This window comes from Argiope bruennichi, chromosome X2 (genome assembly GCF_947563725.1).
Source record: "Argiope bruennichi chromosome X2, qqArgBrue1.1, whole genome shotgun sequence".
In the NCBI taxonomy this organism is placed as follows: Eukaryota; Metazoa; Arthropoda; class Arachnida; order Araneae; family Araneidae; genus Argiope; species Argiope bruennichi.
This window is the reverse complement of record NC_079163.1, coordinates 22024746-22050396: the sequence shown is the minus strand read 5'-3', so window position 1 is coordinate 22050396 and position 25651 is coordinate 22024746. Positions and strand designations below refer to the sequence as shown.

Below are 25651 nucleotides of genomic sequence, written 5' to 3'. Positions count from 1 at the left end.
GATTCACAGGTAATTCTAAGAATTTTGTTCTGATCCTAAATCAAATATATAATATAGTTTCCACTGAAGGAAAGCAAGTTATTTCTCCCATTGAACGATAAACAGAGAGATTCACATGGAAGCAAAATTGCCGTAAAAGTCAATTCATATGGATTAAACTGAATTTTTATTTTATTTCAAGTTCACCAGACAATGTGATAGACGAAGAGAAACAATCATAAATCAAAAACTATTTTCTAACTTCACCCGCTACTAAAGTAACTGAAGAATGATGAAGTACATGTCTTAGAAAATGCATACTAATCCAGACCTCAAACTCGCACTGTGACTAAAATAAGTGGAGACAACAGAACGAAAAAACTCCAAATGAATTAGTTTTCTACGTAGTTCGTTTACTAGCAGTTGCAAGATATTTATCAATACATTCTGTAGTCATAAAAGGTAAGTCGATATCAATTTTAAAATTTAAAGAAGTATTAAAATTTCTGAGTTTCTATCATTTTTAAATTCTAAAAATCATCACGAGTAAGATTTCTTTGATAAATTACTTACTATAAAACAAAAGAATTTAAATTCTTTTTATATAAAATTTTCCCCACTGGGGAAAATATGCTTAAAAACAAATGGATAAGAAGAATGCTTAATAATTTGAAATTGTTAATTGTTGTGTTCTTTTAACAAATATGAAGACCATGAACAATTTTGGGAAACTCTTAATCGGTACTTTGTATCGTAAGAAGTAAGTGCAGAAAGGTTTAGACAGTTAGTGTCTGCGATTTTAAGATTTTCATTTGTTGAATTTTTTAATTCTTGAGCCTTTTTCACAGAATTGAAGCAAATTAAGATGGAATAAAAAATATAAATAATTAAAGGTCCTTGTACAATCGCATTTTTTTACATTTAAAAATGTGATATTTCTGAAAGAATGCCACTCTCTTTACTTACTTTTCTTTACGATTTCCTTTTAGTGAAGTTTTTCAAAGAATGATACTAATAATAATGCTTTGATGAAGGATGGTGGTGAACGATGAATTTTTTAGGAAATTTTTATATCGTAATTGGATATCCAGTGCAAAATAAAAGCTTATGTTCTCAATATTCCAATCCAATTATTTACTATATGTATTCCATAAATTAATTCTTCATTGCCATTTATTAACTAAGTAGGTAATTCATTTGTGATTCGAACAGTTTTATTACTATTTTTGTTCACAGATAAATTTGTCATACAAATCTGAATGGAATCATTTTGCAAGGAAAAAATACTATTTTAGATCAATTTTTTCGCATATCATTGAATTAGATCAATCTTGCAGAACAAACAGATTAGTTTTTTCACAGAAAATAAAGAATATTTAGATGTTGATGATCATGAATTAGCGAGATATTATATTAAAGGTGGAAGTTTGTTCCTGCATGAAATTATTATTAGTTATTTAATTGAAAATTTGCAGAAAAAATAGGGAAATGCTATTTTAAAATTGAGTGCGATGACGAAATGTAATCAATCTTGCATAATTATACGTATTCATTTTTCCATGCCTGGAAAAATAAAACATGTTTTATTAAATATAAATACAACCTTTTAAGATGCTTAGTAAGTAAATTGGAGCAAATAAGTATTTTTCGCAAAAAGAACATATCAATATTGATTCAAATATACAGCAGTACTTGATTAAATTTCTCATTCTGCTACATTATTTATTTAATTGAATGGGAATTCACCTTTTTTACAAATTTATATTTATTTGTATACAATCTTAATTTTTATGATTTGTAATCTCTGAAAAGGGGTTGAATGACCCGCCACTATATGTTCCAAATGGACAAGAATGAAGATATCTGATAATTCTCGTTCTTATTTAAGTAATAAAATATGTAAAGGCATCTTCAGCCTACATTTTATTTTACTGAATGTTTCATTTAATTTTACTTGATATTTAAACCATCGGCTTTTTTTTAAAAAAATTCTTTAGTGTTTTAATAAGATTGTATGAAAAATTGGAAATTCGCTTAGAACAAAATTCGGGGATTCGGAATTTTTCTGTTTTAAATGCGATGCTGAAATTTTCGCAATAGTTTCGGAATATAAACCAAAATTTATATTTCTTGCTAAGCACTCAAATTTTTGGTTTTAAAAGGGAATACTCTACACTAACAAAATTTTAAAGCTACCAATTTTTAAATGATATGTCGAAAAACTTTTATTAAGAGAATTTTTACCCCAGATATTTTAAGACAACCAATAGATGATCAGCAGTATATGCCAAAAGCAACCACGGTCAAAATGTGATGCGTCGCATCTCCAGAGTGCCCCAGCAAGTAAGGAATGCTGACATCTTACATAGTGTAATGTTCACAATAGTTCTATGCTGTGTAAAGGAAGTTTACTGAATGCAGTCTGAGGAAAGGAACACAGTTTCTAAAAGTGATTGCTTTTACGTCTGGAAGGGTTTGGCATTGTACAGTAGCTGTTCCTACAATATACAAAAGCTGCTATGTAAGATATGGGTCTGCCATCAGAATTTGTTAACCAATAAAGCGAATACTCTTTCAGAAAATCCTTAACAAGTTCAGTTCTGTATATCTTGGAGGAATCCTAGTTTAGTATACTCCCGAGTTTGTCGTCAATGTTTTAACCCAAAAAAGCAAGCAGAATAATTTTCCTAGTAACCCTAATTTGTTTACAATTTTTTCCGCTTATTGAGTTGTACATCTGCTACAGAACCTTTGTAAGAAATGAGAATTAAAAATAATTGACTATTAAGCATCCATTAAAGAATTTAATTGAATTACGTCTTATTATTGAAAGTATTATTATTGTTAATAAAACATTCAGAGTTACGTTTAAAGTAAACAATTAGCAGATAATATTTATCCTTTTGTAGTTCTTACCGAACTATTTTATTCTAATTAAAATCGTCTGTTTAGGATTCTTGTCAGAACAGACTCTAAAAACATCTGCTCGAGCTCTTTGAATTGTTTCTTTTTTTCACAATTTTTCATTTTAATATTATCTTAACATTCTAACGGAATTCCTTACGATTTATTGTTCTTTTCGTGGATTTCCTGTGATTATTCGGTAAGTCTGAGTGTTCAATAATCCAATGTCTGATTGGAATAATCAGAAATATTATAATCAAAATATTATGAGAAATATTGTATTTGTGAATTTGATCTCTATATTTCGAAATATATATTGTTCCGACAGAACGATATTAGCATCACTGAAAAGTTACACTGCTTTTTTATGGAATTCACTCTCTGCTCAAATGAAGAATTAGTCGAACAGAGTAAGGTATTTATTTCTTCAAATTTCTTCTTAAGAAAAGCATCAGCCTGTAGTAGCGAATCTTTCAGGAATGGATGCCTTCATTTTTCCTTGTGTTGTTTTTATTATTTTCCGAATTTTTATTTTCAGTGTGCCAGCGAAGCTACTATGTTCCCTCATCGTTGTTAGCGAAACCGTAGGATGTGTCTTCTAAGTTGACAAATTCTATCCGGTGCCTTTTTCAGCTGCGGAAGGCATCGCATGTTCGAATTTCATTGTCTAAAGTAAAGAGTGGAGCAGCCGGTTTGCAAATGTTCTTTATTTCAGAATTCAAAGGAGAAGCAGTAATTGTGACCTATAATGGTTCAAAAAGGAGAATTCTTGGATAAAACAATAGTGATCAAAAAATCTCATAATTTTAATAAAAATGGTGGGTAACTGTCTCTATTAGAACAAGATATTGTATGATATCATGTTGTTAGATGTTTTAAATGCAGGCCAATGACGGAAAGATACCGTTACAATATTGTTAGGTAATTTGTACTAATAGGAGTTTCATAAGTCATATGATCAGTCATCTAGATTGGCGACTTTGTACTGTTGGCTTCCTTGGTGATATAAAGACACACCAAACTAGGATTTTACCAATATCCTTTCGTTATCCTTAACTAAGTCGTCCTCAACTACTTCGAGGAGGAGCTTCTCGTAAGGTAAAGTGACATTCTACTCGTTAAAGATATGGAAAATTGTATGGCCATCCATACAATTATTTTAAATTTTTTGATTTCACATATGTTAGTGTGGGTGATACACTCTACAAGTGATGATGTTTGTAAAACTAGGGAACAGAGAAATTAAATTTCAATTACGCAAATTGAATATGGTTCTTAATTATTCAAAAATTGTTTTCCACGGGGCTAATTTAATTTTAAATCATTGTCATCGTGCAAATGTGACATAATATATCTTCACGTTTGAATATGATTTTGCTTCCATAAATAACCTATTTTGTTTCAGTAATTACTGAAGTTCAGTGGATATTTAAAAAATCCTTTGCAATGTTAAATTACGAACTGAATAATCACTAACTAGTATCATAGTGATGTCAATGTCTATTATAAAAAAATGGTTCTTTTAAAGATGTTTATCCAAAAGCTGACGTTTTTGATTATATTAATGCATTGTCTTCCTAAAAAAGATATTTTGGAGAATTTAAAGATTATTTTGAAATATCCTAAATATCAAATTATAACCTTTTGTGTCTTTAAAGAAAAATCCCCTATATGGAGTCCAAGAGAAACGAATAATAGAAATAATAGAGGTAAAATCGCCTTGAAGAATTCTTACCCAATTAGATCTAGTTATTTTTAATAAATGTTAGATACACATTTTCGAAAAATGAAGGTTGTAATTGCATTGATCGAATGTTAATTTTAAATTCGTTAAGTGAGAAGTTGATGATTAGGTTACTCCTACTGATCATCAGGTTATGAACTTCAAAAGTAGTGATGATTCGAGGAAAGTAACAAAGATAGAAAATCGTTTGCATGTCATATAATTATTTTAGATTTTAAGAATCAATTGACAAAATTTTTATAAAAAGATGAAGTAGTAATAGTATTGAAAGTTTTCTTATTAAGATTCAAGAAGAGTTGATTATACTTTGAATTAGAAATCGTAAGAAAACTTGAAGCCTAAGAACCAAAAATGCTATTTAGTAGAATCTTTCCCTTTGAATCAAAGGAAAAGTGGGAACATTTAGGCGTTTTCAGAAAACAAAAAATGAAGAAAGAATAAAAAGGAAAATAAGTTATATAATAGAATCGGGAGTTTATATACATGATAACAAAAATGCAAAGAATGAGCAATTTTTTTTTTTTGTTTAACAATTTAAGAGTAAATATTTTTTATTCCTTTTATTTCTTGGTTGTTAACAAAAACTGGTTTGGTCAAGATAATTGAAACGATTTTCTGATAGCCATTCTTAAAGAAGACATGGTGCGAAAATTATTTTGGAATAACTTTTTCTAAGGTACCAAGTCGACTTGTTCAGATATTAAGAAAAATTTGGATGGGATTTTCTATCTATAACTATTGCTGAAGTTTTACGAGTGTTCCAAGACACTGATTTGAATAAAGCGATGAATCTTGTCGAAGTTCGGGTATTTTTTATCAGTCGTATTTAACTTGTATAGATTTGCCATTTCCCCATAAATATTTAAAAAAAAGCTGCCATATTTTCCCCAGATGTTTGGAACATAACTAAAGTTGCTTTGATTCCAATAGAGGGTAAATCAACAGGATATAGAATGTTTATTTTACTATCAACTTGGGTTAATTTCTTGAAAAATTAATCGCACGCAGTCTGGTATTTGAATTGGAAACTAAAGGAAGAATTCACAATGAAAAGTTTGGTTTCAATAGGAGGAGTACTCATCGTGCCTTGGATGATTTGAAAGAATTCATTTTTAAATCAAGGGAAAGCAATTTCTTTGGGTAAAAAAGCGCATTTCAATCTGTAGTGTTGGGCATACTCTCAGAGCATTACAAAAGGATGGACTATTATATCTGCAATTTTTGGTTGCAGCCATTTTTTAGGAATAGAAATATTCTTGGTAGTGGAAATAATATTGGTTTCTATTATTCTAAGGGCGTTCCTCAAGGATCGAGTAAAGACTTCAATTTGTGTTTAGTCTTAGCAGATAATTTCTTGGAAGGAAGGAGACATTGCCAAATTATTACGACGTTTGCCTTTGATCATTTATTGTCCGAGTTGCTTCTTATAAATTTACAAAATGTTTTAAGCTTTACTGTCAATTAACATGATAGAAAATTGGACCGATGAATATAAATTTAAAAAAAATTTTAATTTGTTTTATTTATAATTTAAAAAAAGTAACATATATTCCTCACTTGAAAATATGCAATGTAAATATTAAACATGTTAGAGCATATAAGTATCTAGGTCTGATATTTAATGCAAGGCTAACAAGGAGTTTTTTTTATATGAAGTTCGCATTTGGTTCTCGGGTGTGGTCAAACTTAGAAATAAATTAACTAAACGCGTATTATAACACTTGTCTCCATGAAAAACGAATACATTACTGCCTGCAGTTTTAAAGAAATACCTTTATTGGCGCTGCTGTGAGCAGTTCAGTGAGCAATTACTCCAGCACCACAGGTAGATCTCGAGAATTCTGAATTCACCATCTCTTATTGGTGATATCATTTAATGCTACGTATCATTTGTCTATCGGTCTTGGTTGGGTATTCTCTTGATAACAATTTGTTTCCAATGGCATAATTTGGATACCATCACTTAAAACGATAACCTCTTCAGCCTATCATTACGCGGCGATTGACTTTTTATCGCCAGCTGCTGTTTAATCATTTATAACTCATCTTCATTGAAAACCGTCATTCTTGTCTTTTCTCGTAAGAACTCGTCATTTTACAGATGAAATTCAAAAAAAAATTTTCTTGCCAAATGTAGAGCTTAAATTGCTTCACAAATGCTGAATATTTATGCCTTTTAAACTATATAGTTCTTAGCTTCCAAAAATTTGATTTGTTGACTATTTATATTTTTCAAGATCCTTAAAATATTGGAAAGAGAATTTAACACTGGAAAAACTTGAATTGTAAACCAAGCGAATGTAAAATTTCGCTTTTGATATCGTTATCGCTTTAACTATATATGTTTCTTGATTATCTAAGATGGTACCTTCAATTTCAGGAGCTTGCTGTCTTACTGATTCAATCAAGAATCAAATAAATACTTGATGTTTGTGTATTGTGGGATTTTGAAGTCGAATTATAGCGTCTTTCAATGATTTAATTTCATTTTATAATTTTCAGAAGTGATAGTTCAATGCTGGTACGACGAACGGGCACGGCAATTAAGGGGTTAAAATTGCAGAGATTTATTTTATAAAGCCTGCAATATTTTCAAAATCTTTCATATGAAAATTTGAAATTAATCTATTCCAAAAATTAAATAATCTGCTTGAAATTGCAACTTGAACATATTTCGAATTCTTATTTTTTTGAATTTCTGGAGGAAATCGTGGAGAATTCTAAAACAATCTGTTTCTCCTCTGATATTTTCCTTTTTAATGAATTTTCTGTAAGAAACTTTGATCCCTTAATCTTATGTTTTTTTATTTGTCGCGAACAAAACATTTTTTGTTATCGAAAGCAAAACATCTTGATTTCTCAGTATAACCTTCAGTCAACAATAAGACTTATTTTTATCATATCTTCACACTTAAAAGAAAACACTAAAAATGTTCCAAAACAATTTAAAAAAAAAAAATTAAATATTTGGTTAGCTATTTCCTGGAGGTTTTTTCATGACAGAATTGAATGTGTCTGAAACGACATAAAGCGATAAATTAATTTCCATAAGCCTATAGTAACTAGGCAGTTCACTTTCTGTTCGATTCCTTCTTTCATTATGACATCAACTCTTTCTCTTTACGGGTAATCGAACCTGGCTGAATTCTTCATGTTTTATATAATGTTGCGAGAAGCCATTATGGGCGAAAAGTTAAACTAAGATAAGACAAGAAGATATTTTGATCTCGGATAATGCGTTGAAATATTTTAAACTTTCTAAAAGAAATTTTTATATAGACGTGGATTACAAACTTTAAAATCTGATTGGTTTTATTGCTATTTTCAAACATGTAAAGAAATAGTTATTTGTAATAAATTTTTAGGTCTATACCTAGAAATCAATAACTGGTGCTTTCCCTTCTCAACCCTTTGACTGCTGTAGGCTCATATATGCGTCCAGCAAAAACAGAATGGCGTATTGGCGCATATGTGCGTCCAGCAAAGGCGTTAGCTGTTTGCTGCTGTCTCATGTGTATTTTCAGAAGTTATTTCAATCGCATATGATCAACATTCGCAGGAACCTCTTACTTCATTGCTTAACAAACGAAAAAAAAAATTGTTTGGTCATTTTGGTTGGTTATTTAGTTTGATTCAGCCTTGGCAGATGGGCATTTCCCTTCGAAAATTTTAAATGCAGTAGTTAGCTTGAGAAAAAGAATTTTTTGTCTGCAAGAAACATAAAAGGACTGATACTCAATACGGGTGTGCAAAATGCGACGCCGGATTATATGTTGATACTTGTTTTGAGATTTACCATACCAATTGAACTATTAATTTTCTTATCCTTTTTTCAGTCAGTTTATATATAGACTATTTATGTTACTTATTTGCTATTTGTTAAATTTTTCAATACCGAAATACATACATTATAATTATTAAATTATGGCGTTTTGAAACTTTACCATTGGTGAATAAACAACTATATAGTGAAAAAAAATGTTCGAATCCGTTTTGGAGTGAACAAAGTAATAGTAATTGGATTGTGTACTATATTAGCATGTATTAATACGCCGCCGACAAGATCCATACTGTGTGGAAGAAGTATTCAGTCCATCGCGATCGATACTGTCCGTCGCTCACGCGAAGTTCTTCAACTTAGAGCATTTAGCAGTCAAAGGGTTAAAACAAAAATGAAGAAGAAAAAATTCTTATCTTCCATCATGAGATTTCTCTATTTATTCCAAAATGACAACAAGATCAAGGTCTAAAAATATGAGCATACAATACTTCACTTGAAAGAAAATGATAGGGGGGGGGATTAGAAAACTAAAATGCTCTGCTTTTCTGGCATAAAACAAAAATTTCACATGATGAAAAACATATGAATATCAAATTTGATTTTAAAATGCTTATTACAATTAACTGTAAGAAGTCGATGCATATCTTTCTTATTGAATATAACGCAAAAATTATTTTTCCTAGTTTATTTTTATAAACTTGCGTGCATTTATCCAACAACAGAGCTAAACGACGTTGGTGATTCTGATTGTCAATTGCCAGTACAGATTTCAATTATACTTACATTTATAAGAAAAACTGGAAGATATATTGTTTTTTCAATAGTTATTCAAACTAAAAGGATGCGTAAGAAAATAAAACTCCTTACTTATTAAAAATTTATGCTAATACTTTGGAGAAAAAAAAATCGACCAATTTTTCTATAAAAAATGTATAAATAATTTGCATGTCATAAAAATACCCAGCTATTCATTCGAATATCTACAAAATTTGCTCATAAGCACCATGAAGCATAAGGGATGTTTTAGTAAAGATTTCGAGACAATTGAATAGTTAATTTTTATTAATTAAAAAACTAACAGATAGTTTTCCACTTTGTCACCAGGTGGTGCTACATTCTCTTAACTCGGAAAATTTTAATATGTGTAATAAGACAAGACACCTTAAAACTTCCTGAAAAGGTTGGAACTTGCCGTTCGAAATGGCAATATGGTTGTGTGCCATACAATTGTTAATAGTTCTAATTTATATTATTAATGATTATTGTATTTTTTTTTTTTTTTTACTAAGCATATGAAATCAATAATTTTTTGAAGCGAAATAGTATTCTATTTTATTTCAAGGAGTTCATGCATGATAACACTATTTACATATATAGAAAAAAAAATTGTTTCGCTATGACATATAAATTCAAATAAATATTTGATATCTTGTTATTTGCTCCCAAATTGCATTAGAAATTTGTAAATTTTTGTTTAATTCTTTAAAAATTATTTATCAGCTGCCTTTGTTGAACAGTTGCTTCACCGTGAATATTAGTTGTATTTATTCTTTACTACTTATTTAAATTAAATAACATTCTATCTGAAAATATAGCATATAATTAAACAGTTGTGAAAACTGAACATTTAAGTAACTGTTTTATCTTTTGTTTCGTTTTTTCACAGATGAAATTTTATAATTGATTTCTCACTCGCTTTCTGATGTATTAGAATTTTGAAAATTTGTGCACTTGTGGGCTTTCGATAACTGTACAGTATTTTAAAATTAGTCAATTGAATAAATTTTCAAATATTAGATTTCACATGACAAGTGTGTAGAAAATAGTAAAAAACTGGGCAAAATTGATTACAAGGTTCTTTAATATTTATAAGGAATTATGAAAACTGTTATCAAAAATCAATAGTTCGAAAAAGTTTTTAAAAATGCATCACTTTATTGATATTCCAGAAAGTAAAAATAATTTTATCAAAAAAGTGATGTTAAAACAAAATTGTAAAAGCGAGACATGATGAGAGCAGTACTATAAGAAACTGATCAACAACGACAGTAAGAAAATGAATTCCGAAACATTCATAAGGAATTAAAAGGAAGTATATTCAGTGGCGGGTCGTCCATTAGGGATGCAGCACCTCCTGAAATTAAAAGCTTGTTTTCTCGTTTTAAAACCAGTTTAGTTTTTTTTTCCTTCCTATTTTAAGAGTTCGATGAACAGTGAAAATAAAATAAATAAAAACAAAAGACAAGATGAATCAACAGATAGGAGACACGTAAATTTGAAATTTACAAACATCAGCCCAGAAGGCAACAAAATTTGTTTATCACGCAGTAGGTGAAAGTGGACGATTCTTCCCATTGAGTTAAGCAGTGGTTGGGCTACTCTGAATGCAGATCAAAGTTGGCGCTTGGCCAACTGTATGACACTTCCACCCCCCTCCCCCCCAAGGAAGGCTTGCCTTTACTATCATGATTTGTTCGCTTTTTCTCGTAAGTTATTATCTGACTCTGGTTTCGTTTTTTCCATTGTACCAGGGTAAATTCATTTGCTTTAATATCGCCATTTTTTTTTAACTAGAAGTCATTTATAAAAAAAAGACTAGATGATAATTTTCTAAAGTACTATTAAAAAATTTGGGGCTATTAAGATATAACATTGTACTTTGACTTTAATTTTAGTCTTTTCTAAAATATTTTTCCACTACTACTTGACTTGACTACTTGATTAACAGACTAGCCGTCAATGAGTATACTACATAAATTTAAAAAAGGCAGTTTACTTGGAATAATATTTTGAGTCACTCTTACCTCTTTATTTTGATCTCTAAAAATTTGAAGAGATCATTATTTGCATCGAGTACATCGATATAACTGTTTTTAGAATTATTTTTAGTTTTATTTCTTTGTACATAAATGCGTTTAACAGGATTTAGTTTCTTGAAATACCTCGACAGCACATTTTGTACTGGATAAAAAGGAATGCACTCACAGTTTATAGTCTGTTACAGTGTCAAGGATACATTTCAAAACTTAGCACTCCGATCATGATTCGACTTAACTGCTATGCACAAGTGCATTATTTGCATTTCTCGCAATTTTTCACCAGTAACAAAACATTGAGAATAGAAAATGATAAGATCTATAGCATCTATTTAAAAATACACGAACTATTTTAAATTAACATTTGGTAAAAGAATTAAATTGTGGGAAATTTTAACTTACACAAATGACAAGAAATTCTTCTTGAAGAGTTGACATATATTAAATCCACCATTTTGCCTTTTATCAAATTCAAATTTTAGATTTCAAGGACTCGAGTCCTTGAAATCTTCAGATGTATTTTAGTCTCCAAACACGTTTCTGTCAACCTAAAATGGACTTTTATGGTAGAGCATCGAGTTTTTGGCACAATAAATTTTAGACGACTTTTTCCAAAATTCAGGATAGACTTTCTGAATTTAAAATGAAAATTTAGATTTGGTTTTAACCCTTTCTGCTGATACTTCATTATAACTAGACGTTATCTGATAGTAAATCAAAATTACGAGGTTCGTCTCGGAATAACCCTGAGAATACTTCAAAGCGAAATGTTAACATAATTTAATTAACTTTAAATATAATTAATTTAACTGACACGTTCTTTTGTCTCGCCTTACTGGAAGCCGCACCATACTTTGAACACATATCAGAACCACATGTGTCGCAAGGTGATAAACTTTAAAAAAAAAAAAGCGTCAAGAATTTTATAACATTTCGAAAGCTTTTTAACAGCGGAGAAATGCAAGAGGAAAAAATTCCTATTTTAACCTTATGTGATCTAAATACTAATCAGATAATTAAAAATAAACGAACGTGAATTTGTTCAGTTTGTGAATGCGTAAAAAGATTTTAAAGATGGCAGAGTGATTTCAGGGCTATTTCCTTTCATCTTCATTCACTTGCTTTTCTCTCAAATTGGCTCATGGTTTGTAATTCATTACTGATGGCAATGATGTATTTTGAATTTGGGAGAATCAAACTCACTATTGAGTTAGAAAAATTCTTAAAGATACTACTTTCTTCTTCGAATATACTAAGCTAATAAAATCATCGACATATAGATTTAACAATCTAATTAGACCAACATCGTATTCGGATCATTTGCCATTTCAATTCCATACGAGAACGTGAGAGATCTGAGACATTTAAGCTTATTGAAGAGATTTTTTCTTTTATGAAATATCATCTAACGCCAATTGCATATTTAAACATAAAGTTCTATATTTCGATGCACGAAACAGATACGGCATTGTATGCTAAGTAGTTGTTTCTGGAAACGCATGTCAGTAGAAGTTTACTAATATGTCAAATCAGTAATTCAATTCTAAGTTAACCATTAAGAAATTATTCATTTTTAATCTTAATAGTTAGGAGAAAAGTGAATAACATACTATCCATAGTTTAAATTCGTTAAAAGCGACTTTGTTTAAATTATCTTCTAATTTTTTCAAGTCTGGACGCTTTGAGTGATAAATTAGATATAGCCTTCTAGATTTTTTGTATTTTTTTTCAGTAGACATTATTAAAGCTTATAGAATTCATTATTAATCTCAAAATAGTCTGCCCATCCCTGCATGAATTGTTGTTTATAGTCGGTTTATATAACCGTGTTACAATGCGGTAAAATTTGTGAGGGGAATCAATAATAACTGTCCTTGAGGTCTGCTTTTCCATATGATTGATGCTGACGCGTTGATCTTTATGTTTCTAGAAGTTTTCCTTCTAGTTTTTTTATGCGATTCTTTCTTGTTTTTATTTACTAAGTAAAGGAAAAGGTATTTTGAAACTGTGGTATTAATTTGTAACCTTTTAATCTTCATTTTATTATTACTGGAATTTTGTTGATTATTCATTCATATTTGGAAATAACTATTTAAATATTCTCCATTAACGTTGAGGCATTGCTTTTTTTTGTTTTTTGTAAAAATATTTGGTATATAAAGCTTCATTCTGATTTTGCCGTAGTTCGAAAGTACAAATGAAACTTGTTTTTTAACAACGTTATTGTAAGATATTACTGTCACTTTTCAAGGAAGGACAATTTGAAGGATGCAGAAAAAAAAATGGTGTAACTACGTTTTGGAAAATCTGAAAGAATTGGAATAAAATGTAAACAAATTTCAAAGAAAAGAGCGTAAAATGGTTTTAAAATATAAAAGCACGAATAACGTTTTGTAAATATTCATGAAATAACAGAATATAATTGAATAACCGCGAACAATTTTTATTTTCCGAATTCATCTCAAAATTTGTTCGTATTCTTATAATATTTAATATTTATTTTTAAATTCCATCATATTTAATGTTTTTGTCTTCACACAATACTCGTGCTAGTGTAAATGAAAAAAATGGCAGAAACTTTGAAATTCTGCTCTGTTGTGGATATTAACTCAATTAGCTATTTAACACAAATTTAGCAAAATATCGAGTTTAAAATGAAAAGTACTGAATTCATTTTTGATAGTTTAATCTTTATGGGAAAAAACATTTTAAAGGTGTGTTGTACATACGATACGTTCAAAAATATTTGTACACTTGTTTTACATATTTATTTTAGGATTTCTCAAGAAAGGTTGGACAAACTGACCTTCTAGAGTAAAAAAGTGCTTAAACTCTCATTTTATTGTGAAAACTTGGTTTCGAGCGAATTTAAGGAATCAACCAGAAACTGATAACGAATAAAAGATCTGGACTACCTCCGTTTACGATAATGATTTGCATCTTCTGTCCATTTTATTTGTTGTGGGCAATAATTACATCCATTTTCGTAAAAGTAAGTCGTATATTCGGGGTTATAAAAAGGATTTATTTTTAAAAATCCGAAATTTTTTCGCAGGTTTTTTCCTTATAACATGCTGAGTGTTTTACCAAATTATACTAAACGGACAAACCGTGACTATGTACAATCGGAAGATTATATTAAAATTCAAATTGAGTTTTCGAAAAAAATCAGTATTTGTTGCTAATAATTTTTTATTGCTCATGTATAAAACGTAACATTTTTTCATAACACACACACACACACACACACACACACACACACACACACACACACACACACACACACACACACACACACACACACACACACACACACACACACACACACACACACACACACACACAGGGCAAATATAAAATTTCCAGTTGAATACTGTTCAGAAAGATATCGGCATTACAGCAAGGTGAATTTCAGTTGCTCTTTAAGCAAAGCTAAGTGATGAAAGGATTTTACATAAATTGATATCTTTGAAATTTTAATAAAAATCAATATTGGAAGATTCAAGTTAGAACTATTCAAAATTCTCCTATACACTTATTGATTAAAAAAAATTAACTTGTAGGGAATAATGCCTCTCAAGTAGCAATAAATTTTATTACGTTATTACCATTATTTGCACAAACATTAAAATTGCAACACTGTGATATTCACTACATAATTAAAAATATCTTTATCTTTATTTCGCCTACTGTGAAGATGCCTCAATTATGAAAATAAGTTTCTAATATAAAATGATTATCATAGAACCCATATAGGACAAATCGGAATACCACATTCGATGTAGACCACAGTGTTCCACTGAAGTATTTTCATTAACATGAATTACAGGCATTTTCTCCTGCAATATTCCAATGACCAGGGGATAACCTTTCTCATAGAACAACGGCTGGCATTGCAGAAAATTTGACCACACATTATATTTGTAATTGATGGATCTGTATGACAAGCAAAGTACATATGGAGTTTTAAATTCATTTAATTCTGATGAAGTGGACAAGGGTCTATACGAATCAGCGTGCATAGTCAATTTGATTACATAGCTTGTTTCCAAAAGATAACCATTTGCTTTTAGTTATATAGTGTACATCAAACTACATAATACTGCTATTCCAATGTTCGCATAAATAATGGGGATAAAGTAATGAAATTTAATATTATAGATTATGTCTAATTTACTGCAATTTAAATCATGCATTTGATTTATAAATATGCAGAGGTAACATAATTAACTTCTATATAATTCATCATAATCATTCAATGATTCATATTTTAAAAAATGAGTTGGCGAAAACCCTCTCACCAGTTAGCTTCGTTTAAAAAACAACTGAAATTCAGCTTACTGTTATGTCGATATATTTCTGAATCTTAACGCTATTGTACTTGAATATATATACAATATATATAATATTGCTTCTCTATATATCTGGCTATGAAATTATGAAAAAGTACCAGGTTATGCACATGCACAGTTAAAAATTATTTATGGATATTTATATTTCCTCGGAAACTTAAAGTATTTAATTTGAATTTTAATATAATGCTTCGATAGTACATTGCCACATTTTTTTTCTGCTTTGTATAATTTGGTTAAACAATGTGTTTTAAGAAAACAAATCACGCTGAAAAAATGAATTTTTTTAAAGCATACCTTATATTTCCCGAATACACAACCTTCAGGAGCCCGGGAGAGAAGCCTTCCCGAAGAAATTCGGGTAGGGGAAAAAATAAGCAAATCCGAATGTCTTCGGACACATCTGATGATATAGTGTATGCTCTCATTCATTTTTTGCCACGTAACTATCTGCTAAAGTTATTAAACCCATATTTAAACTTGCTTGTAAAATGTTTTAAATTTTGCGTGTTTATTTGGATAAGAGAAAAAGAATAGGTCCCAGAAAAATCGGCAGCATTTTTTTCTCCTCTTATCTAAATACGAAAATTCAAAACATTTTAACAACAAAGTGTAGTTCTCAAGCATACTCTAAACGTAGATAAAATTCTTTTGAAACTGAAGAACAAACTTAAAAGTTCTATCCGTATTCGGTTAGTAATTATTTACTAGAAACTTAATATAATTACTAGCTAAAGATTAGATAATTATCTTAAAAGATTATTCGAGAAACCTTAGACAAAATTCTAAAATTTGACCTTTGAGATTTAAAACACTTCTTTGTTTAAAACGATTAAATATAAATGTTTAAAAATAACCAAAATATTAAAGTTGGATATTTAAATATGCCGGTTCGTTGCGCAAATGTCAACCGCCCATTTCAGCTTATTAATATGCATGTTATTTTACTTCAGTGGTAATTTTTCGTGTTCTCCCAATGTTCTGAAATGAAATTTGGGAGCCAAAGTATATGAATTTTAATAATGTGCAGTTAATATCAGGATGAATCTTAAAACCTAAAATGGGACCACAATTTTTCTTAATGAAATGTAGTTTTTCATAACTGAAATAAAATTGGAAGTAATTATTTTATAGTACGATCATTTAACTATCCAATCAGGATTCTTGTTTTTTGTTTTTTTCGAATCTCAAAATGCGATAGCTGAAAGTCCTTGACAGTTGTACGCTGTTTTCCTCTTGGAAAACAGTGTACATTTTCTTGCAGAGGAAGTGTATATGAAACAGGTATTGTATTCATCACAGAATTCGTAATTTTACGAATTTCTACGTTTTAAACCTCCGTATAGGGAAATATCTTTGGAATGATACCCGTTTATACGTTTAAGTGAATACGAAAATGATAAAAAACGCAACATTTTCCTCTCTCTCATATAAATATGAAATTTGATATCATGTACTTAAAATTATACATAAGTATCAAATTTTGAAAAGCATCCGATAAAAGGCATACTGCTGTCTCCTGTACACGATAATTTACCCCACATCGGATGATTGAAATCGGATAAAAGGTTGCAGCATATAAATTGTAAATCTGTGTCAAATTTAGTATCATATCTGTCAGTTAGGATTAAATACACAATTTTTGATCACAGCTACCACTTTTGTTTGCAAATATACCAGAAAGTCGTAGCAAGAACATTTCTCGGTTTTTATCGTGACGGACATACCAGTATTTGCTCGGTGTAGAAAATGATTTTTTGACTTGATATGCATTCGCATTAGTATACACAGTGGATAACGAATCCAAAACGCGTTTTCATATGATTCATTTGAATAAATATTTGTCAGAAGAGGTTTGAAGTGATAAAGTGCCTTTTTTATTTTCAAATTTGTCAATGATGACGTTTTTGAAAGAGTGAGAACTTTTTTATTGTTGACATTTTGTTCAGCCTTTGATCGCGTCGGAAAAACAATACCAATGAATGAAAATAAAATCAATGAATATAAAATAACACCTTAAACTGCAGAGTGAAATTTTAAATTATATGACTGAATGATAAATATCTCCTTGTTTCAGGAATGCCAGAGATAGATTTTATGTAACCACTATACAAATAGAAAAACGTTAACCAGAAACCAGACCTATAAAATTGAATAAATATGTAGGTAACAAGTAGCTTTGAACACATTTACAGGCATGAATGTTATGCCATTTTCATTGTTATATAAAATGTTACAGCATTCAAATTTATACACAATACTGTAATGCATTAAATTTCATATAACCTTAATATATAAACTATTTGACAATATAAAGCACTGAGTACATGAATGAAATTTGTGATTAAATCCAAACTAGTTTTATTCATTTAACTAAACCATCTTTATTTCCTTAACCGCTTATTACCTTTCTTTATTCTTGATAAATAACTCATTCCTTATTCCCTATAATTATATTAACCGAATTATTACACATTTTTTAAAGCGCGTAACAGTTCGATTTCTTCATAACTTCATTGATGCGTCTCTAAGCGTTTCGAATTCTATTCTATTCAATTCACGTTTTTATTATTTTTCCGTTTTAGTTTTACTGTCTCGCGACTGCTTTTTATACTTTATGGGGAAACGTGCAGGACTACCACGTTTCTTTTACTTTCGTGTTTTCTTTCGCTTTTACCACGTTTTCTAAAATATTTTTTTAGTTAAAGAATACCATTTAAAATATTAAGTACATTTGAATGCGTCACCCATTTAAAACTCAGTTAATTTCATACTTTCTGTTATGCTAATTTATTTTATGCGCGTATCTTCTTAGCTTCTGAGATTCCGACAAAACGCCAAGTCTTGATCAGATATATTTTTCTTCTATTGGGTGTTCTGGTGTTCTACTGAAAATAATTAGGACGAACACATATGTGCTTCGCTATTTTAAGCCCACTTAAATGTTTTTCTGTTAAGAATTTATAATAATTTTATGCATTATTTATTCATTATCCTTAGAAATAATTACTTAATAATAATTATATTATTGGTATTCTGGAATCGAACCCTAAAATAAGAAGGGTTTACAGTTTCGGAGTACTTTCTATGGCAGATAAAAGCATTAATTTTTAAATTACAGATAAGGGGTTCCTAATGTTTTCTCTCCCCCTTGAATAATCTTTTTATTTTCGAGATCCCCCCGAACTGACATAACCTCCCCTTTCAGCTCTGAGGCAAAGAAGTATATTGTTAAAGGCGCAAGTTAATTAAAGAATCAGCTTGTGGCGATAGCTCCATAAAAGCCAGTTAACAGCCTCTGGACAGAGGTGATCACTTTTGTCTAGTGGTTATATTAAGCGGCTACGAACGCTAGCGTCGCAGGTTCGATCCTCGCTCATAATAATATGCCACAAGCTACTCGAATCAACTTAATCCTGTTTGTAGAATTTATCTTTGATTTTATATTTTATTCCGTTTGTTAGCAGTTTTAATTAGGTGTCAAAATAAAAGCCGCAATGGAGAATTTTGCATTAATTTACGATGAAGGCTGACATCGAAATAGTCAACTTTTGAAGTGGAACACAATGTATTTTTCAGGATTTTTTTTTTTCATGAAGATATATGAAATTAGTTTCAAATGAAAGCAGATCATTGCATTTCTGAATTCGTGTGAAGCTAATTGCGATATTTATTATATATATATAATGTAACGAAATTAAACTTTCTTTGAATGAAAATGAAAATTTTTCATAACATTTGGTGAAAAAAAATTGTACTCAAAACAGGTGTTCTGTAAATTGGTTGTTGTTGGCAACTTTTTTCACGACTATTGCGTAATAAGGAACGTAGCCATAAAAAAAATCGTATGTCAGGATCATTATAGCGGGTTTGAATTTATTATTCCACTGTTTGTTGTGGTTGGAAGAAACGTGCGATTTTTTGAATATTTTTTTATAACTAATCTGAGATTTTTTTGCTAATAAAAGCGATAATGAGTGGAGAAATTTAGAAGAGAGGAACAGTGAAGATTTTGTACTGAGCTTAACATGTAAATTTGAATGATGATGGATATTTTCATCATACAATTTTTAATTTTATATTATGTTTATATTTGAATTTTTTAAACATTTTTCCTTTAATATAGAGCATGAATTATATCATCCTGATTTATTTCATTAAAAAAGAAAAAAACATGCAATGAAGGGTTAAGATCGTCTTGAGTAGAATATATTTTGGTTATACTAGAACTCAAGATAATTTTACCATTTATTTCAATAATTTTTTTCTCAAGATATTTACACTCGCGCTAAGAGGTAAAATAAGTTGGAAATGGCTTTTTTTTTGGGGGGGGGCTTGGGAAGAGTTCTGTAAATCTTTCGTCTCATTAAACAATCTATTTTGTAAATAGCCTGAGTTAAGTTAATTTTATTTTACGAAAAACTATATATTTTAGTTTGAAGCTACATTACGCATAAATTGTAAACCTCTGTGTTGGTGAAATGTATTAAATGTTTTTTTATTTCTTTAATTCGAAGTTCTTGATCCTCTTCTTTTACAGTTACCAGAAGTTTTTTAAAAATCGGATTATAGGGATAAATCAGTCGATATTTCTTATTTAGAAATTATTCATATCACAATTTTAAGGGGGGAAAAACCCCAGCAGTTTTTGTTGGATAAACAAAATTCAACTTTTTCTTAACTTTAACCTCGTACACTCGTTTTGTGCTATCGCCAAATTTTTTCGCGCGCACCCCCCCCCCCCCGGTTTTGCGCACCACAAGTTGGAATCCTTGTTATAGATAATATTAAAAGAAATATATCAAAGTGATGTTACGTTTTGGAATATTTTAACTATCTTTCGACATAAAATTTTGCATAAAATTTCATAATATCGCAACACTTCACAATTTTGCACAACATTTATGTTTTGCTATCTCTGCGGTAAACTATAAAATAAACTTGTTGTGAGCGAAACCAAATGTAATACGCAGATATGAATTTCCCCTTCACAAGCTTTTGTTTCAATTGTTATCATTCTTTACGAAAGTGACAAGAATAATCAGCAACATATAAGAACTGTGACCTTTTATCGCGGTTTAATTGTTCCCCTTTTGATAAGATGATGCCGACTTTATTTTAAAACTATTCACTGTAATTTCAGACTCGTGTCTTCAATTTATTTCTAGTATTACAGAAGTGGTATGTTTAAATAGGAAATAATTATTTCAAAAATAATTATTAATTGCTCATTTGTTCGAGGAAATAAATACCTGCGGATCTTCAAATGCATTTTAATTTTCGAATTCCTATTGGATAATATATTGGGGTAAGTTAAAAAATTGTATATATTCCAAACTTGTCACGAGTGTATTTATCATTATCAATATTTTAGAAACAGATCGTTAATATTTCAAGCTTAAATTAACAATTAAGCTCTTAGTTAATGCACTGTAGCAGGACTATCAATGCATCAGGTCACTGCAAATATGAAGAAATTCTGCATAAATATGTTAAAAATACATTTCTGATATATTATAAAAGTATTTGGTGATACATCAATTGTATGCTTGTTACAAATATAACTCGTTATGTCTTAAATAATCCAATTATTTGATAAATATACTTGGTGTATTTTTTATTAATCCTTTTCAAATTTTATAATCAATTTTGCAGCAATAGTATTTTAAGAAAACTTATCTTATGGCTTTTAAAAATGTAAATCACTTTTGAGACTTCAATAATATAATACGAACTTAATGAAGTTTAATATGAACTTTTCTGAAAGCTTACAATTGAATATAAAAACAGCAACTGTTTTTTTACATGAGATTAGTTGATTTTAATAATTAACTTTTAGTATAAATATATGAGCATTTTCATTTCATCATCATTTTCATTTCCTCATTCATTCCTTTCCTCATTTTTCTGTTTTAACTGTAAAAAGGATTTATAACAGCATTCAGATTTAAAACAGGAAACAGCAAAACAGTTTCTTGGTAATAAAACAGCATTGCTGTTTTAATACCAAGAAACACGAATAATGCACTCAACGAATCGAACTTTGATATTGAAAATCGCCAATCAGAATTTTTATTACTGCATTCTATTTACTTTTTGTCAAACAATTTTTATTAAACTAAATAGGAAGTTTAAAGATTGATTACAACACATTTAATAGTAACAGTTACTAAACACTTTGATTTAAAAATGTTACAATTTCCCGATTACTCAATAATTTAGGGAATTGACTTGTTATGATAGTTAGAAAAAATTAGCAATAGATAAATATAATACTTTTTTCACTTGTACATTTGACACAAAATCTACGTATTTTAAAGGTGCAGCTACTAATTCTTTTTCTAAGATTTTGAATAGTTCATGAAAAACGTGATGCGAGAAGACATTCGTGGCATTTTTTCAAGAATATCTGAAGTTTATAAAATGGTTTGTGGAATTTAAGCATCTATATCCATAATCTAGATTTTACTACACATAAGTTTTTAAATACTTAATCCGATTTGTTCAATTTAAAATAAAGTAATTTGCATTTGTCTTTGAAAATTAGCTTCTATTTATAAAATTGACATTAATTAAATTTACTATGCGAGGAACTTGAAATTCAGTTAAATTTCTGCATTCATGCTTCTTTTTTCAAAATCTAAGACGTCTCTGAATTTTTAAAAATTTGTATGATCCAAGGCGAAATTTTACCATAAAAACCTATTTCCATATATTTTCTCGCCATTTAAATGCAAAATGGACAACTTTCAGTTGATAAAATTTTTTCCAGTTTTAAATATTTTAACTGGGAGAAATGTTATGAATTCTAGAAAGAGAATCTTTTATCTGTTTTTTAAGAGTGGAAATATTTAAAAAGTAAAGTTGATTTATAAATCTATGTGTGAAACATATCAGTAAATCGAATTTTTATAACTCGCCGTACTATAAAAAAATATTTTTTAAAGCTTGTCATATTCAGTGATTGTTTTTCTGGTATAGTAAATCTCTTTAGTATACCGTTTTATTTTTACCCTGCTTCATTTTTAGACATTTTCATGTTAAAAAAAAGTATTTTGTCATAAGTGTTCGATAACGTATTGCCTAAAACGGCAGGAGAAAAAAAGAGATTTTAATGATATAAGTTCAATAAATCGTAATTTAATTAGAAACATAGTGACTTCCGAAGCAGAATTAAAATGTGAGCATTTTCTTGTGAAATCCGTAAAAAGAAAATTTATAAAGACCTCTTTTACTAAAATAATTTAAAGATATGTTTGGTGTAATAAAATGATCTAAAATATTGTTATATATCCAATAATCAAAAGTATTTGATATTCTCTGTGATTAAAAATTCAAAAAAGAAATAATGTATTGTTATTAGATGTTAGATATTAGACGTTAGAGATGTATTGTTATTCAAGAGAATTATCTAAGGGCAATAAAAGTTCTGTATTTATTGTTACGTGTTGCGCATATTTTAAAAGTTGATTTAAAAATCCGCATTTAATTAAATATTTTTAATTATATTAATTGTCTGAAATCATAAGCATAATTTGTCGATTAGGGAATTTTATTAATCTCTACGTATATGGTGACGCCATTTGGATACCACCGGAGAATTTGCTATCAATAATCAAAAAAGGTTCTCACTTACACTCGCATTGCATTTTCTTGGATGGCATCATGATCTGAATACAAATAAATAATGAATAATGATTTTAATCCCAATTATTAGTTTGGATGAGATTAATCATGATGAAGCATTTCTATTTTTTTTTTTTTTTTTTCGTTTCTTCACTAATGAATAATTTAGATTGGAGAGATTTTAAAATAGATCTATTCAGCATATTTTATGGTTGAGAAGGTTTTACAGTAATTATTTCTGAAAATGGTACCTGTAAAGAAGGGGATAGTAACCACAAATATAATTATACTTAACTTTTTCAGTACATTTAAGATAATCGTAAAAGCGTGAGAGCCTAAACTTACCTCATTTTGTTCTAAAACAGGCGATTTGCTTTTTCTTTCTTTATTCATCCTAAATATAAGACTAACGATAATCTTTTTGTTACTTCAGTTTCTATTTAACATAAAGAACTAAAATAACTAAGAGATTTGCATAGCAATTATTAAAATCGGCGGAAACTTTTCTTTTATACGCAAGAAAATTGTATTTTATTAGGCTGACCTCTATTTTTCTTTATGCATATCATTACGAATTTATATGACGGAAAGAAATTTATTTTCTCTGCTTTTGAGTAGACGCTCAGAAACGAGCATCACTTTTCTCTTTTGGGCAACAGCTTTTAGTTAAAGAGGGTCATTATTTAATTATTTATTCATTTTCTTATTAGATTGTCAAATTCTTGGATCGGAAAAGTTTTTGAACCCCTGCCAAATGTTATACAATGCCATTCAGAGTTGTCTTTTTGTGCTTTATGTATATTTCAGTTTTTTTTATTGATCTTCTATTTGCAATCTTTTCTGATTTTAATTTTCGTATCCCCAAATGTGATGTTCTTCAAAAATAATAAAGCTCGCGAGAGTAATTGATGCAGTTAACATTAACCTTTTGAATGACTTTGGATTTTATATCGAGGTAATCAATGGATTTTTATTTAACTTTATTAGCTATAACATACTTTTTAAAGTGCATGACTGCAGTTTCAAGCTAAGAGCAGTTAAGATTTTGCGTGCTACCCGAAAACAAGATGCACAAATGGGGGTATAATTTCCCATGGGTTTTGATACTCTTTGCAACTGGATATGTACATTGGTTATGAGGAACGACTATTGCGTGTGATTGGTGTTTGTCGTACGTTTGCATTTTATCTTTGATTTGATAATTTACTGAAGCAAAAAAAAATGTAATTCATGTTTAGAAATACATATCCATTCTTTTACATTTTTTATAGAATTAAGCTTAAGGTTAATCCTATCAAATTCTGTTATTTTTATTTTGTAATGATTTGTACCAAGATGTTTTGTATAATGAAAGGTTATTCTCATGTCTAAAATATGTACAGTTTCTGGAGTAGCACAATTGCATGACTAACACGATCTCTGTAATGAATTAAGAAATATAAAGCTGAGGAAAGAGGACATTTGAGCCATGCTAGAAAAATATGAACTCACTCGTAACTTAGTAGAGATTTTCATATATTATACGACAAATCTAAATAAAGCGTAAGGCAGTAGAAAAATAGGAACTCACTCGTATCAATAGCAAAGTAGAGATGTTCATATATTATACAAATCTGAATAAAGTTTACAGCAATAAAAGCACAAAAAGACGAATAAAATGCACAAATTAAAATGCGTGTAAAATCCTCTTGTGATTTGCATTTAAGTTTAAAAACTAAAACTGAATGTTCGTGATGTCTGGAGTCAAATACTTAGATTGGAAAATGCGAATGAGTTAACACGTTGATGGTCCGCGTGACTAACCAGTGTTTCATATCGACAATCAAACTGTACCAAAGTATTTGTATAATCACATGACCCCTTATCTACTGTAGTTAAAAGATAGAAAAGAAGGGATCACCTAAATAGATTATTCGAATATCGACCGAGAGTCATGTAAGCGAACATGTTAAAGTCCGATTTGTTTACCATGTAAACGAACATGTTAAAGTCCGATTTGTTTACCATATGTTTATAACATGCTACTGCTCGTTTCAGTATCCTGAGACGACCATTTTTTGACGATTGTCTCACGAAAGGATGACACGCGGGAGGATGTGTGCATTTCCGGAATTCACTTTATCGTTAAATGTAAACATCTCCTCCTTTCTTCTTTCCTCTCGCCCCCATTTTGCCGAATTAAACCCATCCGAACGCGGAAGGATTTAGAATCCGTTGACAAACAATTACCATTGGCTTTTTGTATTTAAAAATAGCATATCTGGTATTTTGCTTCGACATTATAATTTTCATCGAATTTCATTGTGATTTTTCTTTTAATTTTTTAGGATGTTTGAAATACTAGTATTCGTCGAAGATTATTGAAAACTAATAACACAAATGACATGTATAAATATGATAAGCTAATGCTTTTCGAATATTACATGCTATTTATAATTTTGAACCATGA

The 25651-nt window shown here is 29.4% G+C and overlaps 1 protein-coding gene across 2 annotated transcripts in view; it reads left to right on the top strand.

The window, feature by feature from the left end:
• Nucleotides 1–288: 288 nt before the first annotated feature.
• LOC129960567 (MFS-type transporter SLC18B1-like) overlaps nt 289–25651 on the top strand; it is a 93523-nt gene continuing 68160 nt past the window's right edge. Inside the window, exon 1 of one of the 2 annotated variants that reach the window (XM_056074059.1) lies at nt 289–441. The gene's annotated coding sequence lies outside the window, so the exon portion shown is untranslated. Of the gene's footprint in view, nt 442–20621; nt 20885–25651 lie in introns of those variants that run through there. The other variant, XM_056074058.1, reaches the window with a different exon arrangement.